Below are 21,615 nucleotides of genomic sequence, written 5' to 3'. Positions count from 1 at the left end.
TTTTTTTTTTTTTGATGTATATTTATCCACTTCTGCTCTTTTGGTTGCCTGCTGGGCCCTTTCTTATACTTTCATATGAAACCTATATTTTCTTCAAGTTTTTAATATATGTCCTATAGTCAACATGCACTTAAATCTTTCCCTACCTCTTACTACTTTATATTTCTTAATTGGATAACTTAATTTGCATTTACACAATAGAGAAGAACTTACCATTGCCAATTTGTTGATTGTGTCTTTTAATGTTTTATTCCTCCTAAATTTTTTATTTCACTAGCTATGTCTTGATATATTTTGACCATTCCTTTTTTTTCTTTTGTTTGTGTTATATATTTACTTTTTGAAGGTGGTGTGGGACTTTCATGAATAACTTTGAGTTATTGCATGATAGTCTTCCTTAAAATGGCAAGAACTTAATTCAAAATAGGCAGCATATAATATTAAACATAACCATCAGAATGACAGACAAATGTTACAAATATGTAACTAAACATCAGAGTACATAAAATTTAAGCTGTACATTCATAAAACTGAGAAAATTTAAGCCTATATAATAATAGAATGAGTTATCAATACTTTATTTTTGGTTAGTAATTGGAAATATAGAAGGCAGAGACAAAAGCAACAGTAGCTTTGAGTAACACCTTGGGCCTCAGACATAAGAAGTTTTACTCAATAGCAACAGAACACATCATATTTTTAAATATAAAAGGCATGTTCTTCAGGATAGAACATAGATTATCAAAACAAGTAGGCTCAACACATCTAAGATCACATTATTCAAAGTATCTCTTTTGACCTTAAATGGAATGAGACTATCAATATGCAACAGAGAGATAAACTAAAAAAAAAAAAAAATTATCCATGTGTTGAAATTACATATCACTTATGAGTAACCAATAGTTAAAATAATCAAAAGGAATATGAGAAAACACACACACACACATACACACACACCACATAACAAAATAATAAGATCAACAAACACATTTATACCACTGATCACCAATGGCTTCTAATCTCCAATCAAAATAAAAACACTAACAAAATGTACATGATAGCATGATACATTCTTCTGCTGCGTCCAAAAAATACACCATATCAGAGATAGACATCACCTAGAATAAGAGGATGTGAAAGGTATTCCATAAAAATGGACCTAAGAAGCAAGCTAGTTGTAGTCATTTTAATCTCTAACTTAGACTTCAAACCAAAACTACCAGAAGAGATAGGGAAGGGTATTATGTCCTCATCAAATGAAAAACCCCACAAGATGTCACTGTAATTCTTAACATCTAAATTCAATAACACCAAAGATTATAAAACAAAAATCCAACAAACAAACAAAAACACTACTACAACTTAAATCATAGTTTGATACTCACTAACCAGTAGGAGTCTTTAATACCCTAATTCTGCCAATAGACATGTCACAGAGTAAAAACTAATAAATAAATAAATAAATAAATAAATAAATAAATAAATAAATGGTGGAGCCACCAGATGTTTTAAACCAAATGGACCTAATAGACATTTACAGAACATTTGACCCAAACACAAAAGAGCATACCTTATTCTCTGCATGCCATGGAACTTTCTCCAGAACTGACTACATACTTAGAAACAAGGTGAATCTCAACTAATATAAGAAAATTGAAATAGCATTCTGCATCTTATCTGACAACCATGGATTAAGGTTGCATATCAATAACAACAGAAACAAAAGGTAGGCTTACAAATAAATGGAAACTGAATAATTCTCAACTGAATGAAAAACATGGGTCAAGACAGCAATTAAGAAAGAGCCATGGGGAGGGGGGGAGGCAACAGGGGTTTGTTCTTGTTGTTTTTGTTTGTTTGTTCTTTGGAGGGGAAACTGGGAAAGGAGAAATTTACATGTAAATAAAGAAAATATCTAATTTAAAAAAAAGAGAGAGAGATACTTAAACGCCTGGCAGTGGTGGTGCACGCCTTTGATCCCAGCACTTGGGAGGCAGAGGCAGGTGGATTTCTGAGTTCAAGGCCAGCCTGTTCTACAGAGTGAGTTTTCCAGGATAGCCAGGACTACACAGAGAAAACCTGTCTCAAAAAACAAAAACAAAAACAAAAATAAAAACAAAAACAAAAAAGAAAGATACTTAAAACTTTATAGAATTGGATGAAAATGAATACACAATATACCAAAACTTATGGAACACATGAAGGTGATTTGAAGAGAAATGTTCATAACAGTAACTGCCTACATAAAGAAAGTAGAGAGATCTCATACTAGTACCTCAGGGCATACCTTAAATAAATAAATAGAAACAAGAAAAAGAAGAAGAAAAAACAAATCACAGAATCAATGAAACAAAGAATTGGTTCTTTGAGAAAATCAGTTGATAAACCTTTGTTCAAATTAACTAAAATGCAGAGAAAGAAATACTCATATAAACAAAATCATAAATTTAATGGGACTTAACAAAACACTCTGAAGGAAATCTCGAGAATCGTAATATACACTAAAAAGTCATAATCCACAAAATTGGAAAATATAAAAGAAATGGGTATGTCTCTCAAAAGGTAGCTTTTACGAAAGTTAAAGCAAGGTCAGAAAAAACAATATACACAGACTTACACTCCTCAGTTCAATAGAAGCTGAAATAAAACATTCTCCCATCAAAATAAGCCCAGGGTCAAATGGTTTTAGAGGAGAAGTCTACCAGAATTTCAAAGAAGAATAAACCGCAATCCTCTTCAAACTATTCAACAAACCAGAAACAGAAGGAACATTGTTCAATTCATTTTATGAAGCCACAATTACTCTGATATCAGTACTGCATAACGACCCAACAAAGAAAGAGAAAATTTTCTTTTGAATGTACATGAAAATATTCTCAATAAAATAGTTGCAAATTGAATCCAAATGTGTATCAAAAAATTATCCACCAGAACAAGTAGGTTTTATCCCAGAGATGCAGAGACAGTTCAGCATTTGTGAATAGACAAAAACCACATGATCACCTCGTTAGTTGGAAAAAAAGCCTTTGCCCAAATCCCACACGATCATATGTAAAAGACATGGAGAGATTAGGGATAGACAGGATATTCCTTGATATAACAAGGTTAGTTTTACAACAAGCCCATAACCAACATTAACTTAAATGAGAGAAACTGAAAGCAATTCCATTAAACTCAGGAACAAGACAGGTTGACCACTTTCTATATCTATTAAATATAGTACATGAACTCTTACCTAGAGCAATAAAACAATTGCGAGACATCAACATGATAGATGTTAGAAGGGCAAAAGTCAACATATCATGATTTGCAGATGATAATATATACATTAGTAACCCTAAAAATTCCAACATGAAACTCCAACCAAAAAACACTTTCAGCAAAGTAGCTGGATAGAAATGTATCTAAAAATTCAGTAGCCCTCATGTATACAAACAGACTGAGAAAGAAATATTTAGCTAAAGAACACCTTTCATAATAGGCACAAGTAATATAAAAATATCTTGGTATATACCTAACTAAACAAGTGAAAGAATTGTATGATATGAGAACATTTCAATTCTTTGAAGAAATTGAAGAAGATATTAGAAGATGGAAAGATTTCCTGTGTTCATAGATCAGTAGGATTAACGTAGTAAAAATAGCCATCCTACCAAAAGCAATCTATACATTCAATACAGTCCCCATGGAAATTTCAATGTAATTCATCACAAATCTTGAAAGGACAATTTCCAACTTCATATGAAAACACACACACACATACACACACACACAGCAGAAAATGTTTTGAATAATAAAAGAACTGCTGAAGTTATTATCATACACAATTTCAGTTATACTACAGTTATAGCAATATAAATAACATGGTAATTTTACAAAAACAGACATGTTGATCAATGGACAGGGACATCAATCCTGACTTGGAACCAGGTCCTTGATAATAAGAAAAAAGACACCAGGAATTTATGAATGTTGATGTTCAAACTGGATGGCTGCAGGTAGATGAGTTCAAATAGATTTATACTCATTATCCTGAATAAAACTCAAGTCCAAATGGATCAAAGACCTCAACATAAAACCAGACACTGAAGTTTATAGAATAGAAAGTGAGAAACAGCTTTGAAAACACTGATGCAGGAGAAGATTCAGAACAGAACACCCTTAGTATAGGAACTAAAATAAAATAAAAAAAATAAATGGGAACTCATGAAACTGAAAAAACTTCTGCTCAGCAAAGACAACAGACTACAGAATAGAAAAAGATTGTTTTTTTTTTCTTTTACCAGCTAAACACTGCTAGAGGGATAAATGCCACGCCCACTCGTCTACTCCAGTCATATCCAAATTATCGGGGGTAAAAGCCTGATTAAGGATGAGAGGCATTATGGCCCCAAAAGAGAGATTGTGCCTCCTGGGTATTCAGACAGTTGCTGGCATCTCCTAACTCAGACGTGTTCCAGATTAGTCTTTCCAATTGTCAACACGCTCTCTTATTTAGGCATAAAGGTACCCCAAGAAATGATTCATAAATGGCCAAGATTGGGCATCATTTCCTGGCCAGCACAATGTTTCCAAAATATCCTAATTTAATCCCAAGCTGTCCTTATCTTGAAATTTCTCTCAAGGAATCTGCCTGAACAGATAGAATGTCCTCAGAGTTAGCAACAGAGGTCAAGCACACTTCTTAGGGCAGTCCCACAGAAGAAAGAACTGTTTTACATACTAGAGAGTAATTGAAGGGCTTCCCTCACCCAGGGCATTAGCAGGAACTGCTAAATTGGAACTTCCTGGTTTTTGCCTCCAGCAGAACCAGAGAATTAGCATAGGAATACCAAATTAGCCCCAGTGGGGAGGACACCATTGCTCTTCCACCCACTTCACAACTGGATATGTAATCTTGGTCAGTAGGATCACTGACCTTGATGTGACTGTGACCTGCCTACATGACTCTTGTCATCTGCCCTGCTTTCTGTATACCATATAAGCCTGCTTTTCACTTGATGACTAGCACTAGGACTTGCACTTGGGGACTTGAGCTGGGACTCGCACTGGCGCTCTGTCTAGAACTAGAACTTAGATGGGTTAGGACTTAGATTCATGCAGTCTGCAGTCCTCTGGGCCCAGAGTGCTTGGGCCCGGGGGATGCATCACCAGTCCAGAGGAGATAGCAGTTGCTTTAGACCGAGTGTGTTTTAGATGGCCTCAGATGTACCTTAACTGCTGAGCTGCTAGATTTATCATTTCTCTTTTGCAATGACTGTAAAAGTCTGATGCCATTTTTAAGAAAAACATTCAGATCCTGTACTTCATGTGTCGTCTCTGCCATCATTTCTTCACCTACGCCTCGTCGACCTGAGTAGGAGGACCAGATCAGCCGGCCTGTGTCAGGATAATGTCCAAAATATTTAATGAACTCAAAAACCTAGGTATAAAGAAAATAAATATCCCCAGTCAAAAATGAGGTGTGGGTCCCAACAAGGAATTCCCGATGGAGGACACTCAAATGGTTGAGAAACACTTGAAACCTTCTATACCCTCTGCCATCAGTAAAATGCAAACCAAAGCAACCATTTTAAGATTTTATTTTAGCAGAAACCCAGATCCAAACATTAGGGGGAGCTGGTGGAATTCTATGCAAGAGGAGTACAAAGGTTTGATGGAACCAGGGAGGTCAAAGACACCACAACTCCCAAGAAAACATACAGAGTTAACTAACATAGGCCCACAGAGGTCCACTGAGTCTGACTCGCCAGAGAACATACATGCTATGAACCTAGGCCCTTGACACATATATAACAGTTGTACAGTTTGGTGTTCATGTGAGACTCCTGGAAGCAGGAGCAGGAGCTAACTCTGTTGCCTACATTTAGATCCCTATTCACTAACTGGGCTGGCTGCTGTGTTTTGCCACATAAGAAGAAGATGTGCCTAGTCCTACTGCAACTTGATATTGCACAGCAGGTTGACATATTTGAGAGGCCTCCCCTTTCTGCACTTCCTGTAAGAAAGAGAGGATAGCAGGATGACAGGGAAGTAAGGCGAGAGGGCAAATGAGAGCAAAGAAGGGAGAGGAAGCTGTGATCAGAAGGTAATGTAAATAAAGTAATTAAAATAAAAAGATTTCATCTTAAGTAACAAATATCAGAATGGATAAGATCAATGAAACAAGTCACTTCTCATGCTGGCAAAGATGTGTCATAAGGGGAACCACTTACTCATCCATTTCTGGTAGGAGTTCAAGCTTGTATTATGGTGAAAATGAGTGTGATGGTTCACCAGGAAGATGGGAATTGATCTACCTTAATATTTAGCTACACTACTCTAGGGCATATGTGTTATTCTTTTTAATCTCATTCTTTTTTTATTTTATTACTTAATCATGGGAAATATAATGGGATAAAACTCTTAGTTTTGGACCAACAGAAGATAAAGAGACATTGCTCTTTGGAAGAGAACCTAGGAACCCTTTACTCAACTTGTTGCTTGCTCTTACTTTGTGGTTTCCAGGTTGCATTTATTTTTCTTAAGATAAAGTCAAGATGATGTGACTTACAGTGTAGCATATAGGTCCACAACTCACCAAATGAGTGGGTTTTCTCTTTTACTCCAGGGCTATCACTGTACACTGAAAACTGAATATCCAAGAGGCTTTTTATATGGGTTATGTGGATTACACCTGTCAATGTTACCCCAAATAAAATATCAAAGTAAAAATTTAAAAAGAAGAATCGTATGAAATTTTTGTACTTAACATAGTACCAGGTATAAACAATACCACCAATGAAGTCTTTTTAAAGTATACCCTTAAGTCATCAGTCCACTTGTTCTGTCCTCTCATCCTGAAAAATAATCTCATGCCATTCTGGGCTGTTAAAAACCAAAAGTTACTTCTACCTTGTGACCCATCTATACCACTTCTGTAAATGAACACAAAGGGCTTCAAATCATCCTATCAGGCATGTGCTTTTATAATAGTAGAATTTTGATTTTTAAAGAGTTTTAAAATACTTTGATTTTTAAAGAGTTTGGCCAAGAACTTGTTTTGCTGGAGAGATTTCTTTCTATTTTTAGTACCCGAGATCATACACAGTGCCTGAAGTAAGGAGATAGGTGGGGATAGAAGAAGTTATTCAGAAATTTGCACAGACAGATGGGACAGTTGGTGGTACATCCAAAAGCTCTTAGAGAAAAGTCAGTAGACAAATTCAGAATAAACAATCATGTAAAATATTCAGAGTGTAAAATATTGATGGAAACAGTGGTTGGCTCCCAAAGTATTTGAGAATATTTATTGATGCCAAAACATTTGAAAGACTTAAGCAATGTTTAATGACCTAGAAAAGCTTCTCTGTTCACCCAATTTTGTGCTATTTGTGAAATATTTGGAAGAACCTCTGACAAAACAGCTCCTCTGCAGGGATTCCATTAAGAACAGACTCCATGGAGTTTCTTTTTTAAAAGGGTGGGAGGAAAAGCTGAGTAAGAGTCTCATCAGGGAAATGAGAAAATTGTGGAAGTATTTCTATATTGCATGGAGTTGCACTGGTCAGTCTTCTGGAAAAGGTTCTAGTGCTGTCAGCAGTACAATGAGGGAAAGAATCTCATGGAAGAAGATTGCAGTTTGCATTGTAACAAATACCACAAATAAAGAATAACTTATCTGCTCTGATAAAAAAACAGTATGGTTTGGAGTTGTGTATAACTATTATTAAGCAGTGCTTCTTCCCACTCAATTGTCAATGGAGTGATTTAAAAAGGATAAGAAGAATAGAAGAGAGATGAACTGGGGATCTTATTGTGGTCCTGGCACTGTGATAGATGCTTGTACACATTCTTCTTTTAATGTTAATTATGAGATTATTCTATCTTTGCTAGATATTATAAAATTGAGAATAAAGGTGCTGAATAAATTGCATTAGGGCAAATGATGTATGGCTATATTTCTTTATTTCAAAGGTGTTCAAGGAAGAAATTTTCATATATGCATGTGACTTAACTTGAACATTTCTCACATTGACCTCTTGTCTCCACTCTTCCCTCTTTCTGCCCTTGTTTCTCTTCCAAAATATATACTTCATCTCTCTCTCTTCAACAGTAGATTTTTGTTTTGCATGAGAGAAAACATAGAATTTTGGGTTAAAAGGAAGGTATTTTAAATTCTAATATTGATTCAGAGACTTCCAGTTTTATGCATATAAGTTCACACAACAGCTGTTAAAAATATTTTCCTGAACCATATTTTCACAAAATATAAATCTTCCCTTATTCAGATCATTTTCATAAAGGTCAAGGAAGTGTAAAGTGATCAAACAAAAATGAAATTAGTAAACAATTAATAATCAAAGAAGTCTTAAACAAGGAAAAAAAAGCTGTAATGAATCCTAAACATGACTTCAAAATAGGATACAAGGCTATAGGAATCATAGCAGCATATATTGATCAAAGAAAAATGTCTTATAAGTCAAAGATGACAGATTGGCTAGAAATAGATACCCACATTCACAGTTAAGGGATTTTTAACAAGGATATCATTAGCCCTCATGAGGAAAAGATAGTGTCTTCAATACATGGTATCCTGATAACTAGATATCCACATGCACAATGATGAAAGTATACCCACATCTCCTACCACAAAAATATAAAATAGGCTGAAGACAAATTCAAGACCTAAAATTGTACAAATTCTGGAATCAAATATAAGAGAAAATCTCCACGATATCGGTTTGGGTAATAATTTTTTTTAAGACATGTCCCCAAAAGCACAAGCAACAAGGCAAACAAAGACAAATGGGATGGCATTAAAATGCATTCACTGTCACAGAAAAAGAAATGGTCAGAAGTGTGCAGACGAAGTTACATTATGACGAAGATATTTTAAACCCTATGTCTAACAAAAAGTGAACATTCAAAATATGTAAGGAACTAAAGAAACTCAATAACTGGAAAGTAATCTCATTTTAAAGTGAGTAAAGGACTCAATTAAACATTTCTTTAAAAAGCCATGCAAATGCCCACTAAAAATGATAAATATTCAGAGTAACTAATCACCAAAGAAATGCAAATTAAGCTGCAATTAGACATTACCTCACATATGTTAGAATATAGTTCACAAAAAATAGATGACTTGTGGGGTTGTGGACAAATGAGGACTCATTAAGCTGTTAGAAGCAATCAAAACTGTTGTTTCAATTTAAAAATACTTTTTAAAAAGGCTGAAATGATATGGGAAATTCCCAAAAATTTAAGAATAGCTTTTCCTTATGATCTAGAAGTCTCATTTCTGTGTATGTTTCAAAATGAAAGAGAGACTGCCTGCCTGTGTTCCTGCCTGCGTTCCTTATTCTCTTAATCCCTGACTTATATTATCCTTCCTTCCCATGATTTCTTCTTCTCCTTCTCCGTTCCTCTCTCTCCTTCTTTTTGAGAGTTGAAATCAGGTTGAGAGAGAACCCAGAGGCTCACATATGCAACAGGAATGTTCTACTCATACTCTTTTTATAGGTCTGGAATATCTTCGCAACGTGTATAAATCGTGTACTTTAATCTTGTTATTCGGAGATGAGCAGCACATACATCAGGGAGTTCAAAGAAAGCAGATACACTTGTAAATACGACTAGAGATTCAAATACTTGGTTGGGAATACAAAAACATATTCAACCAGATGGGGTAGTCCTTGTGTTATTATAGATAGACTTGATTTTCCACGAAAGCTGTGAATGTTCCTTCTTGGTAAAACCTCAGTTAACAACAAAATTGTTAACCAGATAGGTAAAGTTCTTTGGAAAGAGCTCAGCAGGTTGCTCCAGCTGGCCTTCAGTGTAGTGGCTCCAGGGACATTCTCTGTTGTACTGAAATTTGTATTGCCTGTGATCAGTGCTGATGGTCCTCTTCCTTGTCCATCTTTTGCTTCTGCCTTAACTCTCATTGCTCAGTTAGGCCTGCTTGCATCCTTCTGTGGATGCTTGGTCTTTATAGAGAACTTTATTAACAATAAAACCAAAAGTTATATTGTGTCCATACTTCTTAAAAAGTCTCCGCATCTATTAACATATTTAATCATCCCAGTAAGCCAGTAAAATAGCACTTGATGATTTTACATTCTTTGACACATAAGAATTTTGAGGCATCAAGGTTAAGGGACATGATTAAGGAAATCTTTTTAATGACTCAGCAGGGATTTCAACCCAAGCCTTCTCATTGTAGAGGCTGTATGATGTTACCAGTTTATGTGGTTATTTTAAGAACCTAACTGTGTAAATTTCCTAGTCATTTTTATAAGTAATTGTGATAGATGTCTATGAGAAAATAATCTATGGCTCAAATATATTTGAGAAGTGTTATATAAGATTTCAAAATCTATGTTATTAATGATATTTTTGAATATTAAACAATCTTAAAAGATAGAAAAAAGTAATGTTTCTTGTTTGACTTATAACTTTCCCAATTTCAACTACAGATCATTTGTTAGTGTGGAATACCCACATCTGTAAAATATAATATTAATATCTCGTAAAAAAAAACTGGGGAAATATTGCCTCATCTTATATTCTGACACTTGACCTTTCAGAATTAAATTTTATCTTCCCTGTAGAGTGGCAGATAATCATTAGTTGTATTTGGGGAAGGCCTGTGGCTAGCTGGAGGGACTTTTAATATTGCTATATGTTAAGCACACAAGAACTAACCTCTGTCCATGATCAGTGACTGAGGAGAGTGACTTCAGTATTTCTTAAAATTACTTTGTAGCAAAATCCCCAGGCCTGATGGTCCATGGTGATCTGTATATCTCTCGTATTATATTTTCCTTTTACTCTGCAAGCTTTAAAATGCCCTCTGTGCATTGATTATTTATTAGGCTTTGAAGCCCTTAATAATTCCCTCTTATAAAATGAGCATCTTTGAATCCAGTTATTTGTGGTGTGGTGTCTATCAGTGGCTGTTCAGATTAAGAAACACTAATAAGAAATTAATTATCTAACACAGCTGGAGAGAAAACAGAAAAATAATGATAGACAATGATAAGGAAACATGAAGCAAGTTGTACCCCATGAGAATGTCAAAGATCTGTTTCACAATTTTTTTTTTAAATGTTCTCTCTATGTTCTGAGTAGTTTCCTCTGTGGCATTTTATCTCAAAAATAAACATAGTAGACAGACTCTTATCAGCCTTTTCCCTGTCTGGGCATTATACAAGAGGGAATGGATGAAGCAGAGATGGGGTTAATTATATACCTTTTTCTGTATGTCTGAACCTGAATCATGAATGGTGATGTCCTTGATCAAGTTCCTTAATCTTGAAGCATCAATAAACTTGTGTGTCAGAAAGTGAAATAATCGGTTATAAAGTGAATGAATAAAGTTGTGGGAAGGTGTCTAGAGGGCTTTGGGAATTCAGAGTAAAGGATAGAAAATTTTTTTGTTCTCTAGTAAGAGGAAGAGAGGCAAGTACAGCAGTGGCTACAAGTTCTATAAAACAAAATATAAACAAAACAGAGGTATGAACTACAGAAGTGAGAAATCAATTCTTATCATATGGTAACCTGGGAATGATTTATGGGATTGACATTGAAATTGTGGTTTAAAGGTGGATAGGTAATCTGTCCCTGCCTTCCATTCAGTCCTCACCTTCTGCTCTACTGACCTACACTTGCCAGTTTCCAGCCACTATGGTCTTCTCTGACTTCTACCATGGGACCTTTGCACATATTAATTACCAGAATACTTACTTCTTCTCTGAATCTGCTGTGTGATACTTGCCCTTAGTTCTCAGTTTATAGTAGTCTTTCTCATGCACCTGATACATAACTTAGACCTGTTACATTTTTGTTTTTCATATGGAGCTTTAATACTTTGATCGATTGCATATATCATGATTTTCCTTGAGGGATTTTAATGTGAGGGTTGGTTTTTCTAATTTTAATTTTGATTTGTTTTTTACTTTTTTGACATTAGTTTAGAACTCACACAAAGTTACTAACTGGTCTGTTTTCTTTAGTGCTGGAGTCCCAATTCTCTTTCAGTGCCTTTTTCTTAAATCATCATTTATAAATTGAATGAATGAAGTTAAGTGAGGTGATGGAGATATGTCTATTTTCTTGAAGAATCTGAAGAAGTCGAACAGTTTGTACACTAACACTCACTGTATGTATTAAAGTCATGAATAAGGAAATTCCTAGGGATGTAGCTTCTCTGATTAAGTTCTTGCCTAAAATGTACAAAGTTTGGTTTTCATCTCCAACATCACATAATCTAGCCATAGTGGTGAATACTTGTAATCCCAGGACTTAAGTGGTAAAATCTAGAGAAGCAGGAGTTCAAAGTCATAGAGACAAAGAGAAAGAAACAAGGAGAGAGAGAGAGAGAGAGAGAGAGAGAGAGAGAGAGAGAGAGAGAGAGAGAGAGAGAGAGAGAGAGAGAGAGAGAGAGAAAGAGAGAGAGAGAGGAGAGAGAGATTATGTCATTATTAGAGGTGACCATGACAATGACATTTGTTGATAGAGTAAGGGACCTAGATTGTAAGTTCATCTCTACAAAAGTCACACAGCAAAGGATGGCTGAGGCTTAATTTTGTTTTTTTCCTACTACAAATTCCTTCCTATAACAGAGTAGTTAGTAGTTAGTGAATTACTCTCTGGCCCATCTCCTCCCACTGCCATCCTGAGGAGCTTTTTGTTTGTTTGTTTGTTTGTTTGTTTTTGGTTTTTTTCAAGACAGTGTTTCTCTGTGTAGCCCTGACTGTCCTGGAACTCACTTTGTAGACCAGGCTGGCCTCGAACTCAGAAATCCACCTCTCAAGTGCCGGGAGGCTTGAGAATCCAGAGTGAAGTTTTTGTGTGTGTGTGTGTGTAGAATCAATTGGTATGTAAGTTATTGGTAGATCATGAACTATAATGTGGATCTATCTCTTACTCCACCTGGAAAAAGGAGATTCTCAAAATATGTTTAAGGATGAACACACAGCAAAGCAACATATAAAAGATTAAGTTAACCATTGAGGCAAACAGGAAGAAAGTCTTGACTCTTCACATCATATTTGGTCTTGTAATGAGAGAGTCACCCTTATATTGGGTTGTGGCTTTGTGTTTTAGACTGGTTCTTCCCCTCCATGCTCTTTGAGGTTTCATTCCCACATTTTCCAGTACATCAGAATGCTACGATGGCATGAGATGGGCAGAATTATGGCATGAGTCAGGATTATGTGTCTCAAGCTGGTCTTAAGTTTACCTTTATTTAATATCTAGGATGCAAAGAAGTCTAGAAACTGCAGATTTACACTGAGTCCAGCACAGTTTAACAGAGTTAGACATCCAAGCAAATCTGGAAACAGGTTCTTACAAATATTCATAGCCAATATGAATTGGGCACTAACTATATGCTGGCCAGTGAGCTGAGAATGTTCATGCCTTTTATAAACTGATACTCACAGTGATAATCTGTTAAGCATATACTATGTTATTTCTACTTCTCTGAGGGTAGAACTCAGGTGATGCTGCGAGGCTGACCAAGTCAGCTTCTAAAATGGAGAGCGAATCTTCCCTGTTCTGTATTTTGGTCTCTTGTCCTACTACGTCTGGGTAAACTATAAGCAGCCATTCTGAAAGGCTTCCTGAAGTTTCTGTGACTGAGATCTGCAAAACAAGTCTACTAGTAGACCTGTAGGGTCAGCTAAGCCATACAGATGTACTTGGTAGGACTTGAATTCAGGGGTTTTGTTATTTGTTTAACTTGTTTCTTTGAGCATTTCATGTAATGTATTTTATTCATAATCACCTTCCCTGGCCCAACTCATTCCAAAACCACACCTTTTTCTTCCCATCATACATTGTAACCTTCTTTTCCCCAATCAAAGCCAATTTGTCATGCCCAAATATTATTGGATGTTTGACATGCCTTTGCTGAATGATTGACTTATCAAGAACTATACTTTTAGAGAAAGCTGTCTCAAGTTCCCAGCAGCTAACACAGGTAACTAGCTCCTTAGCTAGCTAGGTGGAACTTTGTGCTCAACTCCATTTTCCATAGTGAGATTTTGTTTGGCTTGGAGATTCGGAGGTCTATGCATAATGACACACCTGTGGACTCATATGTGTACCTTCCATACTGTGTCCAGAATATACAATTTCCTTGTTATCCACTTCTGCTCCTTTTTAAATTTTTGTCTGTTCCCTGTTTTGCAGTGATCTCCGAGCCTTTGGAGAAGATAGTGTGGTATGTAGATTATACATAGGGCTATGAATTCTGGAATTTCTTATTCTATAAAGCATGGAAAGTTGTGAATCTCTGTAATGATCATCATCTACATCAAGCAGAAGCTACTTTTGGTGACAGTTGAAGTATGCCTTAATCTATGCTTATCATTATGCCATTGGAAAACGGATAGATACCATGTATATGAAACAGAATAATAGTAGGTTCTCTGATAGGATCTGATCTAGATAGCAATAGGTTTTTGGCCTAATAATTGTGCAAGATATGAAAAAGATGCTATGATTCTATACATAAAAGACATTAGAGAGTCTAACAGAGCTTAGGGTTTGAATGTTAAGTTAAAAACTATAGTCTTCAATCTTGGGAAAATGGAACAAAGATATGGCACATGAAAATCACAGGGACAGAGAGGACCACTTAGAGAATGGCAGCTGTGGTTACCAGAGGAAGAGTACTGCAGCCATAGTTCATAGAGCCTGAGACAGGTCATGAAGGTAGAGATGGATAGGAGAGTCTCTGTGGGGTTAGAATTGAGAGTGCCTATCCACCACTAGAAATGGAGAGAGTTACTTACTAGTTTTACTTTGAAATGACATATACATCACTTAGATTTTAGTCTCACACTGTATCTCTTGGATCTCATCAAAGACACTGTATGCGATTGCACTATGTGAGTGTGTGGAGTAGTGGTGTTTACATATGCATTTAGGTATATGTGTGTGTATGGGAAAAGGCCAGAGGTCAAGATTTTATGTCATTTTTCAGGTGTCAGCTACCTTATTTTTTGAAAGTTAGTTTCTCATTGGACTGGAACTCTCCAAACCAGGATGATTGCCAAGTTAGCTCCAGAGATGAACCTACCTCTACTTCCTTAATGCTATAATTAAATGTGTCTGCCATTATGCTGGCTTTATTTTAATTACCACTGCTGTTTTTAACGTGGTTCTAGGAAATGAACTCATGTTCTCATGCTTTCACAGAGAACAGTTTTCTAACTGAGTTATCTTCCCAACCCAGCAAATGCACTTGTAATGAATGACTGGACACCATTTATTAACACTTCTTTACCAAGAAATATAAATTACTTTCATTTCTGAAGAAGCATGAGTTCCTGGAATTCTCTGATGAAAAGAAATTCTTGATGTTAAGATGGAAATTGCATGTGTATGATGTTAGATTGTGCCACTGTCTCACTGTCTAGGTTAGAGCACATTGATTGTATCCCTATGTTTCTATGACAGAAGATTGTGGCTTTATCGCCTTAAGGTTTATATTCTACTAAGATTCCCAAACTGATTTATGTAAAAATAATATGTCAATTAAGGACAAGTTATAATAAAGTAAGATGGATTTAAAAATTAAACTCAGGGAAGTATGTTTTCCATTCCTCTCCATTGAACCAAACAGCTAGCACACAACTTGTCTATAATATTTCTATATTTGTACATATGTACAGTTGATTTTGTTCCTACTGAATATAGGAATGAATTAATAGATATTAGTTACATCAGGCATTTGGTTCTATTCTGAGTCCTCTGGTAGCTGAGTGGAAAAGAGAAATATATAATAGAAACTCCATGATAGGACTGAAACAAGACTTATTTTTTTAAATGGACATTCTTTCAGCATAGCAAGACAATCAGTGAAGGATTTATTTTGATGGACATTGGCTATGGACTCTTACATGAATAATTTTAAGTCTTCCTCTCAGTACTTCCTCTTAAAATACATTTGGTGTGTGTGTGTGTGTGTGTGTGTGTGTGTGTGTGTGTGTGCGCGCGCGCGTGCGTGCATTTATAATGAGGAATGTGCCCAAGAGGGCAAGCAGAATTACCAAGTTTTTACAACAGGGCTCAGGAAAACCCGAGCAAACTCAGGTTTGCATCAAGAACTTTAGGGGGCAGGCATGTGGTAGAGGAATAAGAAGCAAGCCCTTTGGTCTACCCATACCCTGAAAGGGAGGTACCTGTACAAGCCCCGCACTGCTGTGGTAGAGGATGATGTCTGTGGCACTTGTTATCACTGGGCCATGAGCATATTCATTGTCTGTGCTACAGACTGAAGCCACATTGATATGGGTAGGCCATGCCACTGACAGAAGTCAAATTAATGTAAGTGGACTCCAGTAGAGGCCCTGGTAATGTTTATAGTCTGGGTAGCCTTTGAAGTGCTTGTTTGGATGCATGGTCCTATTGCAGGAGAGGGCTATGTTAATGGTCTCTGCTGTTACCAGAGTGTGGCTGGCCATTATCTGTGCTTCCACTGACTGTAAAATCAAGGAGGCTACTTTTGCTGTGATATCCATGACTGCACATGCATAGTTGAGAGGGATAGATGTAGGAGGCTTCTATGACAGTTCCTACTTTCCCTCTAAACCAAACCAAACCAAAATGAAGTAACAGCCTAGAAGGGAATCTGTCAAAGAGAAATTTTAAAGAGAGCGATGGAAATGATGAAAAGTAGCTTTCATAAGATAGCTATATGAAAGAGATGGGGATATGGAAGAAATCATTTCACTTAAGGGTCAGGCCATTCACAGTTTGACCATGCACTAGTGATAACCCAAAATGGATACTTTTCTTTGTTTTATTTTTACTTCTTTGGGGGAGGGTAGATCATGATGTTGTGGGGGGCGGACATGAAAAGACTAGGAAATAATTATGATTGGGGCCCATGATGTGAAACACCCAGAGAATTAGTAAAAATGTTATGTGGGGAAAAAAGTTTACAAGTTGGGGGATTATATATTCATTTTATTTAACTAGAGATAAACCAACAACAACAACAGCAACAATAATAACAATCTAAAGATGTTAAGAGGATTAAATGAGATAATGAATCTAAATGCCTTTAGTGCACTAGCTGCCATAGTAAATATGCTTAGGAAGTTATGGCCTTAAAGCAGAAATGATCTGATATACAGTTGTACAGAAGTAATGACATTCTCAAAGTTCTTTTTCTCACACACGACATGCCCCATTCTCTCTCTATGCCCTGTTAAAACAATGCCCTGTGAGCAGCACCACAGATAACAGAAAGTCCTTATTTTAACTTCCTTCTTAACTTCTCATGCAGTGAGACTGTCTCTCTGCAGTAGTTCTACTTGACAACGCATCTTGATAAATGCACGTTTTCCTGCTTCCTTTCATGACATTGTGTTTGAGATACTATAGTAAATCCTAAGACTTTCTCTAGATGGCGAATGTCTCTAGAGAAAGGTGGATGGCTTTCCTTCTTTCATTTCTTCAGCACAATTCAGTTTTTGAACATTTAAGCTTGGAGCAACTTGCTGTATTCCAGGCCCTTATTTAGAGCACCTTGATTCAGATACCTAGTGTTTAACAGAACACAAAATTACACAGTGAACATGGCACAGGGAATCATTGGCTTGATATTAGCAATGGATGTTGGAGGAAATAACTTGGGGAAGTTCTGGAGAGTAGAAAAGTTTTGTACTGTTTATCATCTAGGAAAAAGAAGAAAAAAAACCATCCAGCTAGGGAGGAAACATAAGAAAGACCAAAGACTGGATGGGGTTCAGAGACCCAAAAGAGGGCTTGAGTGAGTGTGATGAGAGAGAAGAGTGAGCTTGATTGAGATAAGTTTATCTAAGAAGGTAGTCTAAAACTTTCAATGAAGATATTAAATGTCTATAAGTTCTCCAGGTAAGGCCAAATGCAGAGTTTCAAGATGCTCCCAATGCCTAGTATCTTAGAAGATATAAGGTTTTAGAAGTCTTAGAAGAAATAAATCCCAATACAGATTTCAAAAGTATACCTAACTTGGGCCTGAGATAAACCTTGGAAAGCAAATCATGAGAATCTCACCTCATGGGTGACCAGTCTACAATTTACAGAATTGGTTGGAAATCAGACAGATCTGATGTAGTTTTGTTAGGGTTCAGATTTTGCCTTCTTAATCCAGGATCTGGGATTAGAAGCCTGGTAAAACTAGCATCCGTTCCTGTATGGAAACCTTTCCACTCTCTCATGACCTTCCTGCTTCATCTCTTCTTAAACTAACTTATGAATTTACACAGGCATAGTGTGATGGATATTTCTAAATACCAGCTTACTATAACTTCTTGAGTAGAATCATTTGGTAAGAGAGCATGAGTTGGGGATTGTCTAGATCACGTTAGCTTGTGGATGTATTTGTAGGATGCTCTTTTCATTGCTTTAATTTGTGAGAAGAGCAACCTTGAATGAGGGGTAGCACTATTCCATTGGCCGGACCCTAAACTATGTAACAACTAAGATAAAGAAGCAATGGTGCATTTATTCTATTCTGTTTCTGACTGTGGATGTCATCTGACTAAATAGTTGAGTCACTGCCTCAATTTTCTTGAAACGATGGAGGGCTGCACGATGGCTTAATGTTTAAGAGTTTTAATTGGTATTCCATAGGACTTAAATTTTATTCCCAATACTCATGTGTGGCCATAAGGATTCATCTCAACTCAAGAGGATCCATTGCCCTTTCTTGGCATCTCAAGTTACAATGTGACACACAGACATGTCTCCAAGTATGGAAAAGATGTAGCATCACCTACAGTTATAAGTAAAATAAAATTTTCTTTTACTATGTTTATTTTTTTCAGAGTATTTGTCACAGAAATAAAATTAGGATGCACAGGGAGTCACCTTAGCTCACCAACTGTATACTTGTATTATACCATTGCTATTACTAGAACAATAGCCATACTTTAGTGAGCACTTACCACTCACATTACCCAAGAAACCAGCTAAACCCTTGGAATATGTCATTGAATTTTCTTCTCTTGGTAATGTTAACGATCAGGCATAATTATTAGCTTTACTTTTTTAGATGAAAATGAAATGACTTTTCCAAAAGTTTAAGTAATTTACCCAAGGTCACACTATAGGAATCTGAAATTATGTCCAACTTTGAGCAACACCAGTATTCTCCTCCAAGTGCACAGATTGGGGACTAAGTCAGCCCACTAGGGGATTTGGGAAGGGATAAGTTAGAGTTTCTGACCTTGAGAAGGTTGCTGTATGTAGACTCTCCTAGAAAAGCTTTTGTTCCACCTGCCCTACCCTCCCTGGTGGGCTGACAGCAGACCTGGACTCTAACAATTCAGCAATTTAACATTTGTGGTTGCAGAAGCTTCAGTGGAGGAGAAGCTGGTCAGGGGAAAGCATCCAGTATTGTGAATCTGCACCAGCATCCTGGGAGAGAGCTGGTTAGAACCAAACGCAGTGTGGCCAGTTAAGAGGCTCCACCTTGCCGCAGGGAGATAAGTGGAAATTCTGATTTCCCTAGACCAGGCTATTGAACCACATTCCAGGCTGTGGTTATTTATATTCCCTGAACAGCATTGTTTATACAACCTGCCCTGATGTAAATCAGCACTTGGAAGCAGTGGAGGCTGCGTGGTGTGAAGCAGGAGGGGGCTGGGGGATTGGTTTTAGTCATGTTGTGTTAACACAGCCACACATGGCTGCTCACACCCCTGCAGCGGAGGGATAGAATAAGAACATGCAGTTTGAAAAACACTTGCTCAGTCCTGAGTGCCTGAGAGACAACACAAAGAGTGGGATAGGCTTTCATGATCTGAATTTGCTCCTTCATAACTGGCCTCTGATTTTTCTTCTCTATCCCTTTTCCTCAGAGCATCTTCCATCATCCCTTTCTCCAGCATGCTCAGATATAGACACTCTTAACCCCGAATGAATCCAGCTTTTTATGCTCTGCTCAGACCTCTCTCTTTCTGTTTCCCTGCCCTTTTCCTTTATTTTTCACAAAATGTGTGATGTGTACAGATGATAGGGCACCAGATGGCCTTAGATAGAACACAGGCAGAATTCTTATTGTATGCAAATATTTGTTAGGTTAGACTTGAGTCAATTTAAACAAAGACTGAATATATAATAGTATAAGTGGACTAGAGACAGGGTAAATATGTTGATGACAGTATAGGGATTATTGCCTTTTGGGAAAGAGTGCTGTTATTTATCTACAATGTAGGAGACAAGATTAGAATTCTCTGTCCATTTATAATATCTGATCCAGACTCTGAAGTTTACAGAACTGGTTATGAGTTCTTCCTTCATATGGTCATGGTTGCACATGATTCTCAAAACTTTTCGCCAATGCCCAAATTCTGCCATTATCAATGGAACCTGCCATGGCTCACAGGTAAATCGTTCATGTCTCTAGTGTCCTCTATCCATCCATTCCATTCACAGTCCCCCCATTTCTCCTTCCAATCAACTCTTCATTCTAGTTGTGCTCCATAAACTGTGATAATCACTAACCTGTTCTCTACAACTTTAAAGGTTTTTATTTTTCATTTGTGACATAAAATTAGAATTACATAGTATATAATTTTGCAAGCTTTTGTTTAAAAAAGCAAAAACAAAAACAACTCAATTTAATTGAGATCTATCTAAGTGGCTATATGAATCATTGTTTTATTCTTTTTTTAATAACTAAATAATATTACATTGTATGACTATTGCATAGTTCAATTACTCATTAAATAAAGGACATTTGGTTTGTTTCAAAGTTTTTATCAATGTGATTAATGTTGTTAGGGCATTCACATACAGCTTTTTATGTAAATATATTTTAATTTCTATGAGATAAACTTTCAATTTTAGATTGTTATGATAAGTACACAGTTAATTTTATAAAAGTATTTACCTCTTTCAAATACTCACTTTAATTTAGCTTGACATTCTTACTATGTTCTATTTGTTCAGTATTGCTTGTTCTGACACTGTCTTACAGTATTAATGCATGTTAACCTGAGCTCATTACATAATCCCGAGTTCTTGTACCATACAATCTCTTGTCTCTGCCTCTTAGGAGCTGGTGTTACAGGCACATGACACTGTACCAAACTTATTTATTTTATATTGGAGACCTGATTTACAAATAATTTCTCTCAGCCTACCTACTTTGTCTTTTCTTTATTTTCATGGTAACTTTTACCATAAAAGTTTCAGTTCTGACTTGATCTGATATATCCCTTTTTCTTTTTTCTCCTGCTCTAAAATTAAATTGTGTAGCTTTAAGCTACAATGATTTTCTCATTATTGATGTTAGTTTTACATTTTTATGTTTTATTTAATTCTATAATCTATTTTGATTTAATTTTATGTATTACACAAATTTTAAGTTAGGGATCATTTCTTCCTGTAGATATCTTGTTCCTCTAACAGTAGTTCTAACATTATTTATTATTGCCGACATCTACCTTCCATTATATTGTTCTTGTACTGTCAAAAAAGTAACAGAGGTATGTTTGCAAGTTCTCTTTTCCATATTCAGTCCTCTGTCTCAATGATCATGACTTAGTTATCCTTACTACTAGATAAAGTAGTATCTCTGGTTTTATTCTTTGTCAAGTATTTTAATTACCACAGGTGATGAAAATT

This window comes from Mastomys coucha, unplaced genomic scaffold, assembly GCF_008632895.1.
Source record: "Mastomys coucha isolate ucsf_1 unplaced genomic scaffold, UCSF_Mcou_1 pScaffold18, whole genome shotgun sequence".
NCBI lineage: Eukaryota > Metazoa > Chordata > Mammalia > Rodentia > Muridae > Mastomys > Mastomys coucha.
Note: the sequence above shows the minus strand (reverse complement) of the source record.